Source organism: Anomaloglossus baeobatrachus, unplaced genomic scaffold, assembly GCF_048569485.1.
Source record: "Anomaloglossus baeobatrachus isolate aAnoBae1 unplaced genomic scaffold, aAnoBae1.hap1 Scaffold_715, whole genome shotgun sequence".
NCBI classification, from domain to species: Eukaryota; Metazoa; Chordata; class Amphibia; order Anura; family Aromobatidae; genus Anomaloglossus; species Anomaloglossus baeobatrachus.
In genome coordinates, this window is record NW_027445091.1 from 83,930 (window position 1) to 107,611 (window position 23,682).

General features: G+C 51.2%; 1 long non-coding RNA gene across 1 annotated transcript; it reads left to right on the forward strand.

Moving 5' to 3' along the window:
* Positions 1 to 5,810: 5,810 nt before the first annotated feature.
* On the forward strand, positions 5,811 to 23,366 carry LOC142287198 (uncharacterized). Its single transcript, XR_012748198.1, has 3 exons — positions 5,811 to 5,886; positions 20,985 to 21,047; positions 23,072 to 23,366. It is a non-coding gene; the product is annotated as an uncharacterized LOC142287198 (long non-coding RNA).
* Positions 23,367 to 23,682: the final 316 nt, after the last annotated feature.

Here is a 23,682-nt window from a genome sequence, read left to right on the forward strand (position 1 = left end):
CTAGACGCCACCCATTACTAATACCAAGGCTTGATGCCAGCTGGAGCTGGCATCAACCCTACAATTACCCCATTTGCCATCGCACCAGAGCAATGGGAAGAGCAGAGTCCAGCACCAGAATTGGCGCCTCTAATGGATGTTCCACTTCTCAGGCGTCTGTGGGCTGCTATTGTAAGGGCTCGTGCGCACGTAACTGCTGAATATTCAGCAGCGATTTGACAGCACATGTGCGCTTCAAATCGCTGCAGAAACACAGCATAATGGATGCAGTTTTTTTGTTAAAAAAGCCGATTTCATGCGCACAGAATGCTGCAACCACCATAGACAGAGCGGGAGCTGCATCCATAGTGCACGGAATAATTGACATGCTGCTTTTATGAACGCACGGACTTGGGTCAAAATTTTAGCAACCAAATCGCTGCGTTCAAAAAAGCAAAGTGCGCACGTCTCATGCACAATCTACATAGGTTATGGTGGGGACGCTGGACGCATGCACTATGCAGTGTAAAGTCATGTAGGTACGCAACGTGCGCATGAGGCGTTAGGCTGGAAAGGGTCAAATAACTAAAGCCCTTTCCACCCTAATAATATCATCCCCCAGTTGTCTGCTGTACCATGGGCTGGTTTTTAGTAAAATGGAGGGGACCCCACAATTTTTAAACCCCTTCAGCCCCCGGGCACTTTCCGTTTTTGCTTTTTGCTCCCCTTCTTCCAAGAGCCGTAACTTTTTTATTTTTCCGTCAATCTTGCCATATGAGGGCTTGTTTTTTGCGGGATGAGTTGTACTTTTAAATGAAACCATAAGTTTTACCATATAGTGTACTGGAAAGCAGCAAAAAAATTCCAAGTGTGAAAAAACTGCAAAAAAAAAGTGTGATCGCACAATAGTTTTTGGGATATTTTATTCACAGTGTTCACAATATGGTAAAACTGATGAGTCGGTGTGATGTCTCAGGTCGGTGCGAGTTTATAGACATCAAACATGAATAGGTTTACTTGTATCTAAGGGGTTAAAAAAAAATCACAAGTTTGTCCAATAAAAGTGGTGCACGTTTTACACCATTTTCTGAAACACGTAGCGTTCTCATTTTTTGGGATCTATGGCTCAGTGACAGCTTATTTTTTGCGTCTCTAGCTGACGTTTCTAATGATACCATTTTTGCGCAGATGCTACATTTTGATCGACTATTATTATATTTTGCGCAAAACTTGCGGCGACTAAAAACCGTAATTTTGGCAAATGGAATTTTTTTGCCGCTACGCCGTTTACTGATCAGATTAATTGATTTTATATTTTGATAGATCGGACGTTTCTGAACGCGGCGATACCAAATATGTGCATATATTTTTAACCCTTTAATTTTCAATGGGGCGAAAGGGGGGTGATTTGAACTTTTAGGTTTTTTGTTGTTTTTTTTTTTTTTATTTCACTAGTCCCCCTAGGGGGCTATTGCGATCAGCAATCCGATCGCTCTCATTTATCTGCAGATCTCAGCTACAGAGCTGAGAACTGCAGATACAGTGCTTTACTTTCAATGCCGGCTGTATTCCGGCATTGAGAGGAAGTGAGTCATGTTAGCTACAGGCGTCATCACATGACCCTGTGCTACCATGGCAACCACCGAAAGTCACATGATCGCGCACGTGACTTCCGGTGGCGGCATGTAAAAATCATGGCCGCGCGCATATACATCTCACTGCCAGACTTTGGCAGTGAGATGTAAGGAGTTAAATGTTCCGGGTGGAATGCGATTCCACTCGGAACATGTAGGCACACATGTCAGCTGTTAAAAGCAGCTATGTGCACGAATCGTCGCTCCCTGTCGGCAGCAGGGGGCGGGGCTTAACGGGACACGCTCCATGACGGAAAGATCCATCAAAGGTCGTGAAGGGGTTAAAATCTAAAAATTAGAAAAATAAGCATGGGATCCCCTCTATTTTTCATAACCAGCCAAGGTATAGCAGACAGATGAGGGTTGCCTGCAGCTGCTGCTGTTCCTGTGCTAGACATGAAAATTGTGGTACCCCGCGTCATTTTTATTTTTTTTTAAATTAAAAAAATAAAAATGGTGTAAAACAGCTGGACAAGCTAACTATCTCTATATCACTATTCTATTTATCTAATGTATAAAGCTGAGTGTATGTATGCGTGTTACATCTCGTGGCTCCCCTGTTGCAAGGAATGATGTTGTCTCCCATTCCTTGCCTGCCACGAGCCCTCCTGCTCAGCGGCGCCGAGGGTCTAGGAGACTGCGCAGTGTGCAGAGGATAGCTGCTCAGGGAAGCAGCAAGAGTCTCGTTATCCCTGCACATTGTGAAACTACGGATCCCGCCTCTATGTCCCAGAGGCGGGAAGATACGTATGTGCACCACGTGGCATGTTCTGATTCGCCCACTGACGTCACACGGCTTGATGACACGCCGCAAGCCGATTGCTTTGACATCACTGAGGCCGATGACGTGGTGAACCCTGACTGGCCGGGCTGGGACGTCGTGAACCCTGATTGGGCCAAGTCCGTCGTCACCGCCTCACGCCCGCCTTTGGGTGGAGCTGCACCTCCTTGAAAGCTCCGCTTGCCAATATGGCGGCGCGCGACCGTTCTTTATTGTTGGATGTCTGGCAGCGTGCTGCTACGCCAATGTACAGGCATTTTTGTCTACTTGTGGGCTTTGCCCTTATTGCCCAGGCAGTACCTTGTTTGTAGGCCGTGTTCCTGCCCTCGGTGAGCTCCTCCGGACTCACCTTATTGTTAAAGCACATGTGCGTGGGCACCGCTGTGCTACCCTCGTGCCAGCTTTCCGTGACTTCCGTTTGGGCACACGTGCATGGGCACCACTGTGCTTCTTTGTGCAACAAGTACACCGAGCTAAGAGCCCTGTTTCATACAACCCACACTGGTTAGGGCGAGCCGCTGTATGCAGATCGCCAGCGACGTAGCAGACGATTGTCAGCAGCAACCTGCTCACTCTTCAAACTGTAGCAGCGGTCCCCTACACCGCACAGTGGACCTTAACCGGCGGAAGCTGTCTCTATACCATCTTGGCACGCTTCCCCGGGTTCCCCCGCGTAACATGTATGTATGTCCGCTAAAGAAATCCGCACTGTCGCATTTACAATCACGCAATTTTGCACAGACACCTCAAGTGACCCAGGGAGTGTCGTAGACTGTTTTGACAGAAAAATGTAACCCCGTGCTTTACAGTTAGTCTTTAAAATCCTGCCACCATTAAACTGAATGGAGGTGGGAGCTATAGGTTATTAATAGCAACTGTCAGTGGTTGCTGTAGGAACAAAATAAACTGGTAGTTGAAGCTTATGCGTGAGGTAAAAAGATGTCGGTGGAGAGATGGATAGAGCGAGACAGAGACACAGACAGACGGGCAAAGAAGACAGACAGACACACACATAGAGACAGACACAGAGATGGAGACAGAGACTGATACAAATACAGACAGAGATAGAAATAGACAGACAGACACAGACAGACAAGAAAAGAGACAGACAGACAGAGACTGGGAGAGAGACAGTTACTATCCCGGGCAACGCCGGGTACTCCAGCTAGTGTATTTATAATTTTTCAGGCTTTACACATTAAAAAAAAAAACAAAAAAAAAAACACATTCATTTCAGTATTTCACTTTTTTTACCGGTACCACACGGACGACCATACCGGCACGTGTGACTTGCACCTGTTTAAACACGGACGTCTGAAAGGGGCCTTATAGATACCCATCTACTGTATGTACTATCATTTTGAGTTGCTGCAAATTATGATGTTCTCCTCCTTGGCTAAAAATACTTCTCAAGATTTCTAAGGAGTATTGTTACCCCTCTGTAAAATATGTAGTGTCACCTCTGCCAGAGCCTGTCCTATGGAACAGCGGTGGCAACAGCTTCAGACGCTCAGCAAAAAGCAACTTACGTCCCTTTAAATAAAATTTAAAAAAAAGGTTTCGCCCCAAATGACCGGAATCAGGCGGTGTGAGCCTCATGGAGTTATGTCACCACAAAAGGAGGGAAACACCGAGAAACAGGACTGGGGCCTAATAAATGGGGGGCAAAATAGGATCAGGGGCTGCTAAAGACAGAAAATACATTGTCAGCGAGATCTGAACAATTTACTGTGGGTCTACATGTGAGGACTGGAAACTACCTCCAGCAATGTGTGACCGCAGCCCGATACAGATCCAACCGGCAATGTGTGACCGCAGCCCGATACAGATCCAACCGGCAATGTGTGACCGCAGCCCGATACAGATCCAACCGGCAATGTGTGACCGCAGCCCGATACAGATCCAACCGGCAGTGACTGATCACTAATGTCACTCCGAGCTTTATCATTATAGAAAGGAACATTCAGCCCATACGTCTACAACAGTTTTATTAAACAAGTATCAATAATTCTAACAAAGAGAAGAAATATTTATAGTTTTATTTTTATAGAGAACATTGATTCCATGCTGCACAAGTGAAGGGGTAACACAAAATACAGATATAAATTACAGTGAATAAACCAATCCTCACAGACGGGTGCAGAGGGGAGCGGACCCTGCCCTCGGGGGCTACAGTCTACAGGGTAATGGGGAGGAAACAGAAGGTCGGGGATACAAATATATAACACTGACAGACGAGTACAGAGGGGAGCGGACCCTGCCCTCGGGGGCTACAGTCTACAGGGTAATGGGGAGGAGACATATTTGTATCCCTGACCTTCTGTCTCCTCCCCATTACCCTGTAGACTGTAGCCCCTGAGGGCAGGGTCCGCTCCCCTCTGTAAACGTCTGTCAGTGTTATATATTTGTATCCCTGACCTTCTAACACTGACAGACGGGTACAGAGGGGCGCAGACCCTGCCCTCGGGGGCTACAGTCTACAGGGTAATGGGGAGGGGACAGAAGGTCGGGGATACAAATATATAACACTGACAGACGGGTACAGAGGGGAGCGGACCCTGCCCTCAGGGGCTTACAGTCTACAGGGTAATGGCGAGGGGACAGAAGGTCGGGGATACAAATATATAACACTGACAGACGGGTACAGAGGGGAGCAGACCCTGCCCTCAGGGGCTACAGTCTACAGGGTAATGGCGAGGGGACAGAAGGTCGGGGATACAAATATATAACACTGACAGACGGGTACAGAGGGGAGCGGACCCTGCCCTCGGGGGCTACAGTCTACAGGGTAATGGGGAGGAGACAGAAGGTCGGGGATACAAATATATAACACTGACAGATGGGTGCAGAGGGGAGCAGACCCTGCTCTTTAGGTGTAAAAATTGTATTTCTCCATTTACCATAAAAATCCTCTTGCTGAATACATTGGAGGACACAGGAGGATGATGTGGATTACACCACACTGTTCTCTCAGTCTCTAAGGTGGGACGACGGGGGGCAATTACACCCAGATGCCAGTAGTCACAAACTGTATATGAAAAACAAAGGGAGAATTTTATTAACACATAGTTCCCTGTGCGAGCCCCCCCCCTCCCTCTCCCACCCGTGCAACACGGCCCCCTGCCCACCACGAGCCTCCCTAACGTGCAACGTTGCCCCTTGCAAGCCCCCCCCCCCCCCCCCCAAGTGCAACACAGCTCACTGCAAGCCCCCGAAAGTGCGGCGTCACCCCCCTACCTAGTGCGAGCCCCACTAAAATGTGCAGCCTCCCCATGCGAGCCCCCCCCAAACGTACAGTATAGCCACCTGCCCAGTGCAAGCCGCCACAAACGTGCAGCGTCTCCCCCTGCGTGCCTGCCTACAGATCAGGGTAGATGAGAATACAGGCTGCTTGCAGGTTATGACGTCACTTCCGGGGCGTATTCATCTACTGTTAGGGGGCTTCTCCTTTGCGGCCTGTATTGTGCAGAGAGGACGGATCCTGACCCTGAGGTGGGGAAGATTCAGCTTTTCCTCATTAGTTATAGAGCTGAGGTCACACTGGATTTTGGGGGAAGAAATAAAAGTGTCTCCTGTCACTACTGGGGGCTGCAGCTCGTGTATATATCACAGGGAAGGGGCTGAAGCTGCAGCACAGGGCTGTGGAGGCTTCCATAAGGAAGGGGGATATGGGGGGCTACACAGGCCAGGGGGCGATGCTGTGGAGGCTTTCATAAGGAATGTGGGGATAACACTGGGCAGGGGGCTATACTGCACATTTGGGGGGGCTCGCAGGGGGCGACGCTGCACATTTGGGGGGGCTCGCAGGGGGCGACGCTGCACGTTTGGGTGCTCACAGGAGACGATGCTGCAGTTTAGTGGGGCTCGCACTGGCCAGAGGGTGACGCTGCACGTTTGGGGGGTTTGGACTGGGCAGGGGGCAACGCTACATGTTTGGGGGACTCGCAAGGGGTTGGTGCTGTACGTTTGGGGGGCTCACACTGGCCAGGAGACGACGCTGCACGTGTGGGGGGATCACAGGGGGCGACGCTGCACGTTTGGGGGGGGGGCTCGCAGGGGGCGACTGCACGTTTGGGGGGGGGGGGGGGCTCGCAGGGGGCGACTGCACGTTTTGGGGGGGCTCACACTGGGCAGGGGTGGACACTGCACTTTAGGAGAGCTTGCAGGGTGTGCTGACCACTGGGTTGTGTTGCACGCTGGGGGGCTTACACTGGGTGATACTGCATATTGAGGGGCTTACACTGGGCGATACTGCATATTGAGGGGGCTTACACTGGACGATACTGCATATTGGGGGGGATTACACTGGGCGATACTGCATATTGGGGGAGGCTTACACTGGGCAATACTGCATGATGGGGCCACATCTGGGGTGGGGAGTGTAGGAAGGATGGATGGGGCACATCCGGGGTGGGGGCTATAGAAGTCCATGGCTTATAGGGAACCTGTCACCACTTTTTTGGCGTATAAGCTGTGGCCACCACCGGGCTCTTATATACAGGATTCTACCATGCTGTATATAAGAGCCCAGGCCGCTGTGAGAACATAAACACTTTATAATACTTACATAACGGTCGTGCGGTCGGCCATATGGGCGTCTCCATTCTCCGGTGTCGGCGCCGCCTCTTTCGGCCATCTTCGTCCTCTTTCTGAAGCCTGTGTACATGACGCGTCTACGTAATACACACTCGCCGATCCTGCGCAGGCGCACTACAATACTTTGATCTGTCCTGCTCAGGACCTGAATGCCGGCGAGTGTGGATGATGTCGGACGCGTCATGCACCGCGGCTAGAGAAGAAGGACGAAGATGGCCAAAGGAGGCGGCACCGGAGAATGGAAACACCTATATGGCCGACCGCACGACCGTTAGGTAAGTATTATAAAGTGTTTTTTATGTTCTCACAGCGGCCTGGGCTCTTATATACAGCATGGTAGAATCCTGTATATAGGAGCCCGGTGGTGGCCGCAGCTTATACGCCAAAAACGTGGTGACAAGTTCCCTTTATCATATTTCCTTCAGCAGGATATATATATATATATTTTCTCTTCCTCCTTTATGGAGCTGAAATCCCGGGAAGATATCATAGTCTCCTGAAGTGAGTGTCCCTCACTGCTGAGTGTCCCTCACTGCTGAGTGTCCCTCACTGCTGAGTGTCCCTCACTGCTGAGTGTCCCTCACTGCTGAGTGTCCCTCACTGCTGAGTGTCCCTCACTGCTGAGTGTCCCTCACTGCTGAGTGTCCCTCACTGCTGAGTGTCCCTCGCTGCTGAGTGTTTGGTGCAGTGTAGCAGGAGGTGGGTTTCATCCTTCCTTGGCCTCCAGGTCAGTGTTGGCACAGTCTGTCCTCCCTGGGCTTGTAGCTCTGCTTGTGTGGGAATTGATGGCTAGACTGTGGGCACTGAGTCTATATTGGCTCATAGTCCTGCGGTCTCTGGGGTCTGGGGGTTTCTCCAGATATGGGGTCAGTCTGTAGTCTCTGGTACGTGGTCAGTTTCTGTGAGGTGTAGATATCGGTCCTCCAGTCACTGACACCTCTCCTGGCCCTCGTCTACCATCTTCCTGATTCTGGCTTTTGTCAGGCTGCTGTGATTGGTCATTTTGTCCTGTTGGGTTTGGGAGAGCTGTGCCAGGGGTCCTGGTTCATCTGGACCACCTATATGTATCAGGGCTTTATGGTGATGGGAGCGTGGATTGTTATTCTGTAGGTGAGACCGAAATGACAGTGCCCTCTTCAGAGCTGCTAGGTATAGAGGGCATCTGCCCAGCTCGGCCTGACAGGCGCTGTTGGAGGTGCTTTGATGGACGTGGAGAAGGCACTTACAAAATTCCAGGTGGAATATTTATGTTGGGCTGGAATCCCACCTTGATCAATCTGGGTAAGCCGGGTTTCACACATCCTTCTTTTCACCGGTTTGGCAGATGTGTACAGTGTATACAGTACAATGACAGCGCTGTAACTTAAGGGGCACATGCGCCGGTCACATGACAGCACGTGACCCCGGCGCTTGTAGCGCTGCCACTGTACTGTATACGCTACTGGCGTGCGCCGCATCCACCAAACCAGTGAAAAGCTGGATGTGTGAAATCGGGCTAAGTGTGAGGGCCCCAGACTTCACTGTCGTACAGGAGGATTGGGGTGATGATGGAATTGAAGCTTTTTAGCCAGACCCTCACTGGTGGCTTCAGATGATAGTTTCCTTCGGATGGCATAGCAATCTCTATTGCTTATTTGAAGCTCCCTGACTGGTGAATTTCCAGGCCCAGGAAGGTGTATGTGTCCGTTCCTGTAAGAACGCAGTTGTTTAGGACAAATGAAGGTGCTGGTCCGATCTTCATTTTTCTCTTCTGGAACTCTATGATGTTGGCTTCCTTTAGGTTGATCAGTGGCGCACACGTAGAGCTGAATTTCTCCAAGATTTGTAGGTTGTCTTGGGGGCCTTTCTCAGTTGGTGTCAGCGGCAGGAGGTCATCTGCATAGAGCAATAATTTCACCTGGGTGTCATGGAGTGTGAGACCAGGAGCTGTGGAACGTTCCAGAGCAGTGTACACTCATTGATGGAGATATTAAAGACCGTTAAGGTGGCTTTACACTCTATGATATCGCTAAAGCGATCTCGTTGGGGTCACGGAATTTGTGACGCACATCCGGCCGCTTTAGCGATGTCGTTGTGTGACATCTATGAGCGATTTTGAATCATCGCAAAAACGTTCAAAATCGCTCATCGGTGACATCACCCCCTATTCCCAATTATCGTTGCTGCTGCAGTAACGATGTTGTTCGTCGTTCCTGCGGCAGCACGTGTCGCTACTTGTGACACAGCAGGAACGAGGACCCTCTCCTTACCTGCGTCCCGCCAGCAATGAGGAAGGAAGGAGGTGGGCGGGATGTTCGTCCCGCTCATCTCCGCCCCTCCGCTTTGATTGGGCGGCCGCTTAGTGACGTTGCTGTGACGCCGCACGAATCGCCCCTTAGAAAGGAGGCGGTTCGCTGGTCACAACGACGTCGCTAGGCAGGTAAGTAGTGTGACTGTTCCTAGCGATGTTGTGCGCCACGGGCAGCGATTTTCCCGTGTCGCACAACCGATGGGGGTGGGTGCGCACGCTAGGGATATCGGTAACGATATCGCAGCGTCTAAAGTGGGCCTTAGACTTAAGCTGCAGCCCTGTCTGACTCCTCAGCTCTGCTGGAAATAAGCCATTCATCTACTGTTCACACTCACACTGCAGAGGTTCTCGGTTTAGGAGCTTTTGATGACATCGTAGGACTTTCCTACTATTCCGCTCTCCAGAAATTTCAAGAACAAACCCGGAGCCACACGGAGTAAAAAGCCTTTTTAAAGTCCACAAAACAGGTGTATATCTTCATTTACTTTGTTTTGTGGATGTGGCTCTGAATGAGGCTGTGCAGGGTGTAGATGTGATCCGTGGTGCGGTGGTTTGGCAGGAACCCTGGTTGGCTCTTGCTGAGGACATTGTGCTCGGTGAGGAAACTGAGGATCCTCTTGTTCAGGAGGCTGTGAACAGTTTTCCCAGGTTCCTGCTGACACGTCTTCCTCTGTAGTTGGCAGGGTCATACCTGTCCCCGCTCTTGTAGATGGGTGTGATGGGCCTTTGCTTCCAGGTACGAGGGAAGAAGCCGGCACTCAGCACAATATTGAACAGTTTAATCATTCCAGCTTGTATTTCCGGTGGGTTTTATTTCAGCATCTCTGGGGGGCTTCCATCCGGACCACCGTTTTGTTTTGCCGCCGGTTGCGTTTTTTTTTTTGCATAGACTTACATTAGTGCCGTATTGTGCCGCATGGGCTTGCGTTCCGTCCGTTTTTTGCCGCATGCGGCAGATTTAGCCGATGCAGTGGGCAGATGGAACGTTACCTGGCACTTTTTTTGTACGGCAAAAAAAAACGCATCGCGCCGCATCCGGCCGATGCAGCCCGATTTGCAATGCATGCCTATGGCCGCCGCATGCGTCTTTTTCCACTGCGCATGCTCAGTAGCCTGTCGCAAGCGGCAAAAAACGGACGGCCGCATGTCAAAAACTTATGCAAAAGATGCGGTTTTGTCGCCGCATCCGTTGCATAGGTTTTAGAGCCGGATTGGCCGCCTCTGCTAAAACCGGAGGTGTGAAAGTAGCCTTATGGAACAGATTCTTTCTGCAACTTCCTCTAATGTAATTGGTGTATCCAGAGGGTTTTAGGAAATGTTTGACTTTCTCCTCCATCACCTTTAGTTTTGATGTTCTGTTTTCCTGTTCTTGGCTTAGTCCTTCTTTTGGGATGTCTTTGTAGAGGTCTCTGAAGTAACCGGAGTGATGTCATCACAGCTCAGTCATTCTCTGCCTGAGGCTGGAGTCACACTTGCGTATGATTGCGTCCGATTCTCATGCCGGAGATTAGGACGATTGTTTGTCACTTGTCATCCTTGTGCTGTCCGTGTGCAATCTGTTTTTTTTCTCAGCAGCTTTTAGTCATTTACAGGACCTTTTACAGGAGCATTAAGGCCTTGTGCGCACGCTGCGGTTTTTGCTGCGGTTTTGCTGCATGAATTGCTGCAGAAAATATTCATAACCTTTCTGCAGTCATTTCCCAGTAAAACTTATGGAAAAAAAAAAAGATGTGCACACACTGCGATTTTTTTTCCCCTTCAGGTTCTGTTCCAGAATTTCTGCAGCCAAAATAATGTGCATGTCACTCCTTTTCCACAGGTACCTGCAGTATTTGCCATAGATAATGGTAAAAAGCTGCAGGGAACAATCTGCGGAAAATTCACGGCAATACCGCAGCCAAACCGCGGTAAAACTGCATGCCGTTTTCGGGTGCGGTTTGCTGCGTTTTTGTACCGCAGGTGCGGTAATCTTTCAGAAGGTGCGGAATTTTCTTAAGAGAATTCCATTTTCTAGTGCGCACAGGGCAGTATTTTCTGCTACATGATAGAATTGTATCCATAAAAACGGATGTCACTAGGATGGTGTCACGAACCACCGGGGGGGTCACTCAGAAATCCCCCGCGCTGGCTACCAGTACGTCACAATCGGGGTGTAACAAGTGGGGGGTCACCCCTCCTTTATACCTCCCGACCGACAGACAGAGCACGTGATGCGCTCTCTAGCGCCCCTCTTATAGTCAGGCCAATTATGGAATTGCCCGACGATAAGCAAGGAGGCCGCTATACTACTTATGCCGATTATTGAAGGGTCCCCGGTGAGAGTAGGGTATATATTCCCCCGACCTCCGCGGGCGGAATATATAAAACCTCCCCGAATCTCACTGGCCTCCCCACAATAATCCTTGGCACAAACTCGCTGCCACCAACCGCTTCACGGTAACTATTAGCCGAACACACAGACGTGGGATTCAAGATCGAGATAACAGAACAGCCCAAGATTAATTATATAATTTAATCAGCCTAAAGCACACTAGAACTACAATATATACAATAGGGAATCTACAGAATATACAGTTATGTCAGAGTACAGTTACAAGCAAAGCATGGGTTACAAACAGGCATACACAGTTCCAGCAGTTACCTTGTGCGTCTGGCCACAGGGGGGCGCTGTAGACCAGGTTTCTAGGATCCTTCCCACAGATGTTTCCTACACGTGACCCCCAGCGAAAGAACACTGGAAAATGGCCGAAGTAGGGTTATCAACCTGGGCAAATCCAGGTCCCCTCCTACCTTAGTGACCTCAGAGGGAGCACTGCTCCACCCCTGGCTGGAGTTATGGACAAAATCCACAACATGGAATATGGCCATAACTTGGCCTGGGAGCGTCGTAGGCGGACGCCGACGCTCTCATTGTGACAGCTATGAATTTAGCTACAGAATGAGAGGACTCATGACTTGTCTACTAGTTCCACATTGGCTGATATCACGTTTGGGGTATTTCCCAATGTCCTACTCCCATAAAAAAGGTGTGCCAGCATCGTCCGCATGCGGAGACACCATTTTTATGGTTGCCATATTTATCGGAAATATGGCTTGCGAGATATGAACCATTTTTTACTGGAGTCGTTCTGTCTGGATACTTCCATAGCCTTGCTAATTAGATAGCAGCCCCTACCACAGGGTCACGGCAGGGAGTCATCCTGTGTCCATTGTTCCCACATCATCTGATCTCCATATCACAGGAGATGGCTGTTGGAGGTGTAAGTGGGATGTGACACCTTCCCAGATGGTGGACATTGAGAACAAGAAGGGAGGGGGCACTGCCAGGGAGTGATGAGAGCGATTATGACTGGAAGTCATAATTCATCTTCATATCCCAGGGTTTGCCTCACACCTCCCCCCTTTTGAGGGCGCTAGGGGGCAGCACACTCCGGTGTTCCCCCGTGCGCCCGTCCGCGACCTCTCCTTGTCGGGACAGCCCGTCTGCGTTACCGTGGTCCCGGCCCCTTTTGTGGCGAATGGTGAAGTTGTATTGCTGGAGCGCAAGGCTCCATCGCAACAATCACCCATTCGTCCCAGAGACAGTGTGTAACCAGCTGAGGGGATTGTGGTCCGTCTCCACGATGAAGTGGCGCCCGTATAGATAGGGTTGCAGACGCTGCAGGGCCCACACTATGGCCAGGCACTCCTTTTCCATCGTGGAATAGGCCACTTCCCGTGGTAACAGCTTCCTGCTCAGGTACAAGACTGGGTGCTCTTGGCTCGCAGAGTCCACCTGGCTGAGCACCGCACCGAGGCCGAAGTCACTGGCGTCGGTCTGTACTACAAACGGCCGCGTGAAGTCGGCTGCCTGTAGCACGGGCGGGCTGGACAGGGCGTCCTTTAGGGCCCGGAAGGCTGTCTCGCAGTCCATTGTCCAATCGACTGCAGAGGGCAGCTTCTTCTTGGTGAGGTCCGTCAAGGGCTTTGCCAGGCTACTATAGCATGGAACAAACCTCCTATAGTACCCAGCGGTCCCCAAGAAGGACATCACCTGCTTCTTGGTCCTGGGGGTGGGCCAGGATGCGATGGCTTCCACTTTCTCAGGCTCGGGCTTCAGTGTTCTCCCGCCTACCCGGTGACCGAGGTACTGGACCTCGCTCATGGCCAGCTGACACTTTCCCGGCTTGATGGTCAAACCTGCCCGGTGGATCCGCCTGAGCACCTGTGCTAGATGCTCTAGGTGGTCCTCCCAGGTGGGACTGAAGACGGCAATGTCATCCAGGTACGCGGCCGCGTACCCTTCAAGTCCCTTGAGCAGGGTGTTGACCATCCGCTGGAAGGTGGCAGGGGCATTCCTCATCCCGAATGGCATCACCGTGGACTCGTACAGTCCAAATGGGGTAATAAAGGCAGAGCGTTCCCTGGCCTTGCGAGTCAGGGGGATCTGCCAATATCCCCGGCTCAGGTCCATGATGGTCAGGTACTGAGCCCCGGCCAACTGATCGAGCAGGTCATCGATGCGTGGCATTGGGTACGCATCGGCGACCGTGACAGCATTGAGCCCCCTGTAGTCCACGCAGAACCGAGTGGTTCTGTCCTTCTTAGGGACGAGGACTACAGGCGAGGCCCAAGCGCTGTTGGATGCCTGGATCACCCCCAGCTTCAGCATCTCGTCAATCTCCTGGCGCATGTGTTGCTGCACCTCCAGGGAGACCCGATATGCTGAACGCCGGATCGGGGGATGATCCCCAGTGTCCACGTGATGGACAGCCAAGTTAGTCCTTCCGGGCTGGTTGGTAAACAACCCCCGGAAGGGGTGTAGGGTGGCCCACAGCTGGGACCGTTGGTCCTCCAAGAGCTGGTGGCCAACCTCCACATCCTCAATGGATCCGCCTGCCCTAACCTGGGCTAGCATATCCAAGAGGGTTTCCGCTTCTCCCTCCTCGGGCAGGTTGCACACGGGGAGCGCACATGCCTCCCGCTCATGATGTGCCTTCATCATGTTCACATGGAAGGGCTTCCGCCTTCCACGGGCAGGGTCCAGGGTGACCAGGTACGTCACAGGGTTGAGCTGCTGGTACACGAGGTATGGGCCTTCCCAGGCTGCCTGAAGCTTGTCCTGTGGTACGGGGACCAGTACCCACACCTTTTGACCCACTTGGTAGGTCCTCTCACAAGCGTTCTGGTCGTACCAACGCTTCTGATCGGCCTGGGCTTGAGCCATATTGTCGTGTACCAGTTGCGTCAAGGCCTGCATTTTGTCCCGGAAGCGCATGACATACTCGATAACCGACACTCCAGGGGTGGCCAAATCCCCTTCCCAAGCCTCTTTCACCAGAGCCAGGGGGCCCCGCACACGTCGCCCGTACAGGAGCTCAAACGGTGAGAATCCTGTTGAGGCCTGTGGAACCTCCCGGTAAGCAAATAACAGGTGTGGGAGATACCGCTCCCAGTCACGCCCATGGGAGTCGACCAACATCTTAAGCATCTGCTTTAAGGTGCCATTGAACCGCTCGCACAGGCCATTAGTCTGTGGATGGTACGGGCTGGCCACCAGATGTCGCACCTGGACTTGCTTACAGAGGGCCTCCATCAGCTGGGACATGAATTGGGTCCCCCGGTCAGTGAGCATTTCCTGGGGAAAACCCACTCGGGAGAAAATCTCCAGCAATGCGGTGGCCACCTTGTCAGCCCGAATGGACGACAAGGCCACTGCTTCCGGGTACCGGGTGGCATAGTCCACTACCGTCAGTATGAAGCGTTTCCCGGAGCTGCTGGGGATGGCCAGCGGGCCGACCAGATCCACAGCCACCCTCCTGAAAGGCTCATCTATGATTGGCAGAGATACCAGTGGGGCTTTGGGGTGTGGCCCCGCCTTCCCCACTCTCTGACAGGTTTCACACGAACGGCAGTAGGCAGCCACATCGGCCCCCATTTTTGGCCAGTAGAAATGCTGGTTTAACCTGGCCTTGGTCTTAGCGATCCCTAGGTGTCCGGCCATCGGAATCTCATGTGCGATCCGCAACAACTCCGTCCGGAACGGATAGGGTACCACCAACTGTCGGTCCCTGGGCCACGCCTCCGGTGAACCCTGCTGGACCGTGGCCCGGTACAGCCGTCCTTGGTCCCAGACCACTCGCTCCGGGTCCGAGTCCGAGGGAGGCTGTGCCGCCTGCTCCTTAAGAGCTTTCAGGCTGTCGTCAGCTTCTAACGCTGCCTGAAACCCCTGACTAGAGGTGGCCAGAATCGACGAGACTGTCACATCTTCGGTCAGTACCCCGGGACCTGTGTCCTGGCCTCCACCTGACTCGGCTGCCACTGGGTCAGAAGGGGAAGAGCTATCGGACCTCTGGGAGTCCCCTTGGCTTCCAGCACTCCCACTGCGGGTGACAGCGGCCACAGCCGCTGCGACCGTGGGTCGTGCCTGCTCCTCCTCCGTTCCTGACCAAGTCGCCGGTTCAGGCAGACCTACCTGGCTTCCTGACACCCCGGTTGTGGGGGAACCATGCACCGAGATCTTACCTGGGAGCACTTCCGCTCCTGGACCGGCCCCAATCTCACCTGCCTGTTCCCCTCCTGCAGCAACAGAACCCCGCTGTGAAATCTCTGGGGACCCCACATTTGCTGTGGTAGCCCCCACCCCACACACTGGTCCTCCCCCTGCAGCACCCTGCTCTCTGCTTATCCCTGCAGAGGGCAACAGATCCCAGCTCACAGGCTGATTACTTGTAGAGGCATTGTCACACCTTTCTCTGACCCCCTCCCCTGTCACAGCTGCAGCTGTGTGTGTGTCTATGGTGTCTATGCAAGCAGAAATATCAGAGTTCACTCCCTCCTCCCTTACATCATTCATAGATAACACATTAACATTGTCCGGAGGCATGTCAGTACTGGCTGAAGGTTCAGCCCTTGGTTGGGGCCCAAACTGGGAGGTTATCTGCCCCAAATCTGTCCCAAGTAGCACGTTTGCGGGGATCCGATCAGTTACCCCCACCTCCCTCACCCCTCGCCCTGCGCCCCAGTCCACATAAATGTCAGCAACAGGCAGCGCCGGGTCAATGCCTCCAATCCCGGAGACAGCGAGGGTTTTTCCAGGGATCAAGTCTTGGGGGGACACCATCTCAGGCCGCACCAGAGTCACCTCCGAGGCGCTGTCTCGCAGTCCCATGGTCACAGACCGGCCGACGGTGACAGGTTGGAAGCTGTCCAGGGACCTACCACCACCCCCACCCACACAATACACCTTGGGCGGCCCTTGGGACGGGGACGGAGCCGGGGCCTTGGGACGCTGAGGGCACATGGCCTTGAAGTGTCCAGGTAGGTTGCACTGGTGGCACCGTCTTGGTTCTGCCACGGGCCTGGAGAGGGGAGTTGAGGGGGACACCCCCTGCAGTCTAGGGGCAGGTGGGGCAGTCGCAGAGTTCATCTTACCCCCTCTCCAGGTGCTGCTGGTGGCTGCTCTCCTGGCCTCAGGAGCCCGATTGTTGGTGTAGTCATCGGCCAGGGCAGCTGTAGCCGTGGACCCCTTTGGCTTCTGGTCTCGGGTGAACTGGCGGAGATCCTCAGGGCAGTTCCACAAGAGTTGCTCCGTGATGAACAAGTCCAGGATCTCCGGTCCGGTGGAAAGCTGCAGGCCTTGGGTCCAGTGGTCGGCAGCTCGGGCAAGTGCCCGCCGGTGGTCAGCCCAGGAGTCCTTTGGTCCCTTCTGTAGGCTCCGGAACTCCTTGCGGTAGGACTCTGGAGTGAGGTTGTACTGTTGGATCAGGGCCCGCTTGATGGTGTCGTAGCCCTGATCTGCCTCAGCAGGCAAGTCCCCAAGGATATCCAGGGCCTTACCCCTTAAACGGGGGGTCAGGTATTTGGCCCACTGGTCCTTGTCCAGATGGTGCTGCAGGCAAGTCCGTTCAAAAGCAGTCAAGAAAGAGTCCAAGTCTCCATCCTTCTCCAGCACTGGGAAGTCCTCAACACGGACCTTTGGAAGTTTGGTGTCTTGAAGGTCACGTGTGGCTGATGAGGGCCGGAGCTGAGCTAGCTGCAGCTGGTAGTCACGCTCTGCCTGGCGCTCTTCACGTGCTGCTTGCCGCTCCGCAGCCTCACGCACTGCTTGCCGCTCCGCAGCCTCAGCGTCACGCGCTGCCTGTCGCTCACGCTCGGCCATGAGTATCTCGTAGGTATCCCGGTCTCCAGCCTGGAGAAGGGCCATAGCCATTTGAAGAAGGCTATCCGAGCCTCCCAGGCTCGGTGGAATGGCACGTGGTGATCTGCGGCCCGCTGCGGAGCCTGGTGCTTCACTGTCCATTGCAGAGCGGAGGGCTGGCATCTGGCTCGTTGAGGACCCTTGGGTGAGCTGCTCCTCATCTTGTCCATAATTGCCAGGTTGGGCGCTGTCCTCTGCAGAACGGTTTTCTGGCGTCGAGCTCCTGGAGGGCTCGTGGACAACCTCCTCATCGTCTCTGGCCTGAGCATCGGCCATTCCTTTGGCTTTGCTCCTGGTGCTCTCAGCCATTGTTGCAGACTTTGGTCACTGACACAGAACTGACACCTGATGCCTCCACACACCTTACAGTATCTGCACTCTGACACTCTAGTGTTGGTCTGGTCTGAAGACCCCAGCAGCCACAGCTGCTGCAGGCAGTCTTTAGTGTCTGGGAGTATGGGTCTCACACTCACACACACTATTATCTCGATCCCACCGCTTGCCACCAATATGTCACGAACCACCGGGGGGGTCACTCAGAAATCCCCCGCGCTGGCTACCAGTACGTCACAATCGGGGTGTAACAAGTGGGGGGTCACCCCTCCTTTATACCTCCCGACCGACAGACAGAGCACGTGATGCGCTCTCTAGCGCCCCTCTTATAGTCAGGCCAATTATGGAATTGCCCGACGATAAGCAAGGAGGCCGCTATACTACTTATGCCGATTATTGAAGGGTCCCCGGTGAGAGTAGGGTATATATTCCCCCGACCTCCGCGGGCGGAATATATAAAACCTCCCCGAATCTCACTGGCCTCCCCACAATAATCCTTGGCACAAACTCGCTGCCACCAACCGCTTCACGGTAACTATTAGCCGAACACACAGACGTGGGATTCAAGATCGAGATAACAGAACAGCCCAAGATTAATTATATAATTTAATCAGCCTAAAGCACACTAGAACTACAATATATACAATAGGGAATCTACAGAATATACAGTTATGTCAGAGTACAGTTACAAGCAAAGCATGGGTTACAAACAGGCATACACAGTTCCAGCAGTTACCTTGTGCGTCTGGCCACAGGGGGGCGCTGTAGGCCAGGTTTCTAGGATCCTTCCCACAGATGTTTCCTACACGTGACCCCCAGCGAAAGAACACTGGAAAATGGCCGAAGTAGGGTTATCAACCTGGGCAAATCCAGGTCCCCTCCTACCTTAGTGACCTCAGAGGGAGCACTGCTCCACCCCTGGCTGGAGTTATGGACAAAATCCACAACATGGAATATGGCCATAACTTGGCCTGGGAGCGTCGTAGGCGGACGCCGACGCTCTCATTGTGACAGCTATGAATTTAGCTACAGAATGAGAGGACTCATGACTTGTCTACTAGTTCCACATTGGCTGATATCACGTTTGGGGTATTTCCCAATGTCCTACTCCCATAAAAAAGGTGTGCCAGCATCGTCCGCATGCGGAGACACCATTTTTATGGTTGCCATATTTATCGGAAATATGGCTTGCGAGATATGAACCATTTTTTACTGGAGTCGTTCTGTCTGGATACTTCCATAGCCTTGCTAATTAGATAGCAGCCCCTACCACAGGGTCACGGCAGGGAGTCATCCTGTGTCCATTGTTCCCACATCATCTGATCTCCATATCACAGGAGATGGCTGTTGGAGGTGTAAGTGGGATGTGACACCTTCCCAGATGGTGGACATTGAGAACAAGAAGGGAGGGGGCACTGCCAGGGAGTGATGAGAGCGATTATGACTGGAAGTCATAATTCATCTTCATATCCCAGGGTTTGCCTCACAGATGGTCCGTGTGACATTGTTTTTTTCTCGCACCCACAGATTTGCATTGGCGAGTCTCGCGCGAGATACCTGTGCAATTGCAGCATTCTGTGATTTTTTTATTTTTTTTTTTAATTCATTTATTTTTTTTCCTTAGTCCGATTGGAGCTGAGAAAAAAAAACGCAGATCGGAGCTGCCTTATTGATTAACTTTGTTTTGAGGCCAATGCGAGATTTTCTCACATTGCACTCGTGCGAGTCATACACAAGTGTGACTCCAGCCTGAAGCCATGTTCTATGGCCACACGCTGTGATTTCAGATGTAGCAGAGCTGCAATCGTCGTGGGACCTTGTGTGCATTACGTCAGTCCTGGGTGTTTTGGGGGTTAATAAAGGGGTGCTTTATTGTATTTTATTTCAGATAAAGGATTTTTTTGGTGTTTGTGTTTATTTCTTTTCACCTACATAATATTAATGAGGGTCTCATAAACACCTCCCCATTACTAATCCAGGCCTTAGTGGCAGCTCTGGGCTGCCATTAACCCCTGATTACATTGTCACCACACCAGGGCAAAGTGCCAGGACTGGCGCATCTAATGGATCCAGCAATTCCAGGCGGCTACAGGCTATATTTAGGCCGAGGGGGCCCAATAACCATGAGTCTCCCCAGGCTGAAAATACCAGCTTCCAGCTGCGAGTTTTATCATTGTCGGGTATCAAAATTAGGGGGGGGGCAGATTTTTTTAAAATTTATATAATTTTAAAAAAAGCTGCATGCGGTACTTCTTTTTTTTTTTCACAGCCAATGTAAGGGTACAACTGGGGGCTGCAGCCTGTAGCTCTATGCTTTAGCTGTACTGGGTTTCATAATACGGGGGGGTGCTACACCAATTTTTTTTTATTTATTTTTATATATATATTGCAGTCAGACACACTGTTACACAGGCTGGGGGCGTGTCTGACTGCAACCAATCAGAGACGTGGGGATTGGCAGTGGGCGGAGAAGCAGTGAATGTGTATGAGGTAAATGAGGTTATTGCCGCACGGAAACTCACAGTATAATGTGTCTGCTCCAATCCCACTATCCCTTCTACCACCATTTTTAAGCACAGGACTCTGCTCCCCATAGACTTGTATGGGGACCGCCATCCGGCCAGATATCCAGGATCAATTCCGGGCCTGAATCAGGTTTATATTAAACCCATATGGACCTGCCTCCCGGGTATCTGAGAGTCCGCTCATCACTATATATTATCTATCTATCTATGTATCTATCTCTATTCTCTATCAATATCTATGGGGCGGCATGGTGGCTCAGTGGTTAGCACTGTAGTCTTGCAATGCTGGGGTCCTTGGTTCAGATAACAACAAGGAAAACATCTGCAAGGAGTTTGTATGTTGTCCCCGTGTTTGTGTGGGTTTCCTCCGGGTTCTCTGGTTTCTTCCCACACTCCAAAGACATACTGATAGGGACTCTAGATTGTGAGCCCCAATGGGGACAGTGTTGCCAATGTATGTAAAGCGCTATGGAATTAATAGTGCCATATCAATGAATAAATATATATATTATCTTTTATATATCTCTCTATCTATCATCTATCTGTATTATCTATCACATATCCATCTATCATTGATCTGTCTATCTCTATTAACTATTATCTAATTATCTGTGTATTTTCTATCCAAATCTATCACTATTAACTCTCCATCTAATTTATCTATCAGACAGCTGGTATAAATCCGTGAGGAGGACGAGGCCGAAGATCAGCGCAGAACACAGGAGAAAGGGTCAGTGCAGTGATCTATCTATTATCTGTCTGTATTATCTATCACATATCTGTCTATTATCTATTTATCACTATTATCTGTCTATCTATATATCTATCTATTATATATCTGTCTATTGACTTCCACTATACTCAGTAAACAAGTCGATCCCGTCCGAACGTCAAAATGGTTGTTCCGAGCACCGGAGCATGGTCGCACTCGCCGGAGTCTATGAAGCGGTGTGTGCACATACGAGGTCTACACTGATGGACAAATAATCACAATACAGAGCCCAGTGTATTATATCAGCGAGCAGAGGATCTCAGGACTAGAGATGAGCGAAACCGATGTTTTCGAGCCAAATGGCAACTTTAAAAGAAAACAGAGTTCGGATGCTTTATGTAAGCTGACCAATGGCGCCAGCATCGCTGTGCTCAGGTATGCTCGGTGCTCAGTCCGGTGTGAGCCCATTGCAGTGATTAAATTGCTCACACTGGGGATATCAACAGCGTGATCACATGTAATGTGCAGCCCCCCCCCCAAAAAAAAAAAAATGGAAAAACCCCGCCCAACCTCTCCCGGAAATATTCTGCTTATGGCTGGCATTATGTGGGCGGAGACTCGAACGGCCAATCAGTGACTTCCATTGGGGTTCGGGTCAATCTCCAACTAGTGGAGGTACGAATGCTGCCGCCGAACCGAACTTTCACAGGTTCCCTCATCTCTACTCAACATCCCAAACTTGGAGAAAAGACAGTGAATAAGATCAGAAAGGTTTTATATAAAATCAAAAAAATGTTTCATTCAAAAAATCCAAAGAAAACATAAAAAATTATACATGTGAAACAGCTTTTTGATGTTTTTGCAGCCGCCCAGTGTGGTGTAAAATAAAACATAAAGCAGAGATCCGGGGGGGGGGGTGATGTCAGCGCTGGCACCATTCGTTCCCATGCTCAGCATTGCAGATGTCACCACAGTTGAAAGCAATGATGAAAGATGGAGCTCTCTGCTTCCTCCTCCATCGTTCTGCTTCAGTGTCTCAGATCTGGCGTCTCAGCACAGGGGGGCGCGATGACATCACTACTGTGTGCCCGCTGTGCCGAGATGTGCAGAGCTGCAGAACACGCACCACTGCAGAGACCGGAGCAGTGCGGGAAAGAGGAGAGGTTTGTCTTCGCTTTTTTTATATATATATATATATATATATAAGTGACTGAGTATATTGGTGGCCAATGGCCATGATACTATGTGGAGGACTATGGGGGTGCATTATAATATATGGAGGATTATGGCGGGTGCATTACACGATATAGAGGACTATGGTGGTTACATTATATTATATGGCGGACTATAGGGATTTATTATAATATATGAAGAGTGCATTGTAATATATAGAGGACTATGAGGGCTGAATTATACTATATTGAGGATTACGGGGTGTATTACAATATATGAAGGAAGATGGGTATGTATTATATATGGAAGACTATGGGGTGCATTATAGTATATAGTAATATATGGAAGGCATTATGAAGCTCATTGTACTAAATGGAGAGCTAATGGGTGTGCATTATATATAGAGGAATATGGGGGTTGCATTCATGGCTGGCTTTAGGTATGTGCGATTAGTGCGGTCACACAGGGGTCCAGCCGGCAGACAGCACAGGGTGTGCTGGGGGGAGCATCAATTCACTTTCATTTGCTGCTCCTGCAGTGCGCAGGCTCCAGCAGAGGGTGCTTTCCCATCCTGTGTGCTCTGCGTCCTGTCTTCTCCCGTCTTTACCAGAGAGGGGGTAGGGCCGCCTGCACTGCTGCAGCTGGAGAAGCTGCTTCTAAAGACCCTCTGTACTCTAGGAGTCCAGGAAGGCGGTAAGTATAATGTGAATCATGTATTATGTGCCGTCTGTCTGTGTTATGTATAAGATATGTTTGTCCTGTATAGTGTGCAATTTGTAGCTATGTTTCTGTGTATACATTCTGTCTGTCTGTCTGTATCTGTCTGTTTATACATCCCTCCTATTATCTGTCTGTCTATCATCTATTAGGCATCAATCTGGCGCACAGACACAGCCATTGCCCCGTGCGCCCCCAAACTGGACACAGAGGGGACCCGGCGGCAGGGGTGTTGCTGGTATCCAAGACTCGCGTCTCCGACTCCGATCTTCTTGCCTGCAGCCCTGAATCTTCTGCCACTACCGCATTGAACTGTTTTGGCGCCACATTGCCCCCAATAGAGTCCAATTCTGTAACAGAGCAAGAGTTCCATGCTCTATCATTGCCCGTCTCCTAAGCTGCAGACCGCTACAGGTCTATGGCTTAGGAGATGTCATCGTGTCACGAGTGCAGAGCGGGGAAGTCATCCCATAGCACTGCCTCTGCAGGCCGCCATAGAAGAGGAGACTGAGCCTTCGGTATTGGGAATCGGGATTAGGTGAGTGTATTTTTTTTTGTGTGCGTAGGGGGCTGTGTGGGGGCTCCTGCAGGTATTTGCATATAGTTGGTGTGGCCCCTAGAGTTACCTCCTCCTTTGGACCCCAGACACCCCAGTCTCACCCTGCAGCCATCTATCTAATCTATCCATCTATCTATCTTTCATATAGTATCTATGTGTGTGTCATGTATATGGTGTAATTTATGCAGGGGCACAACGACCAGG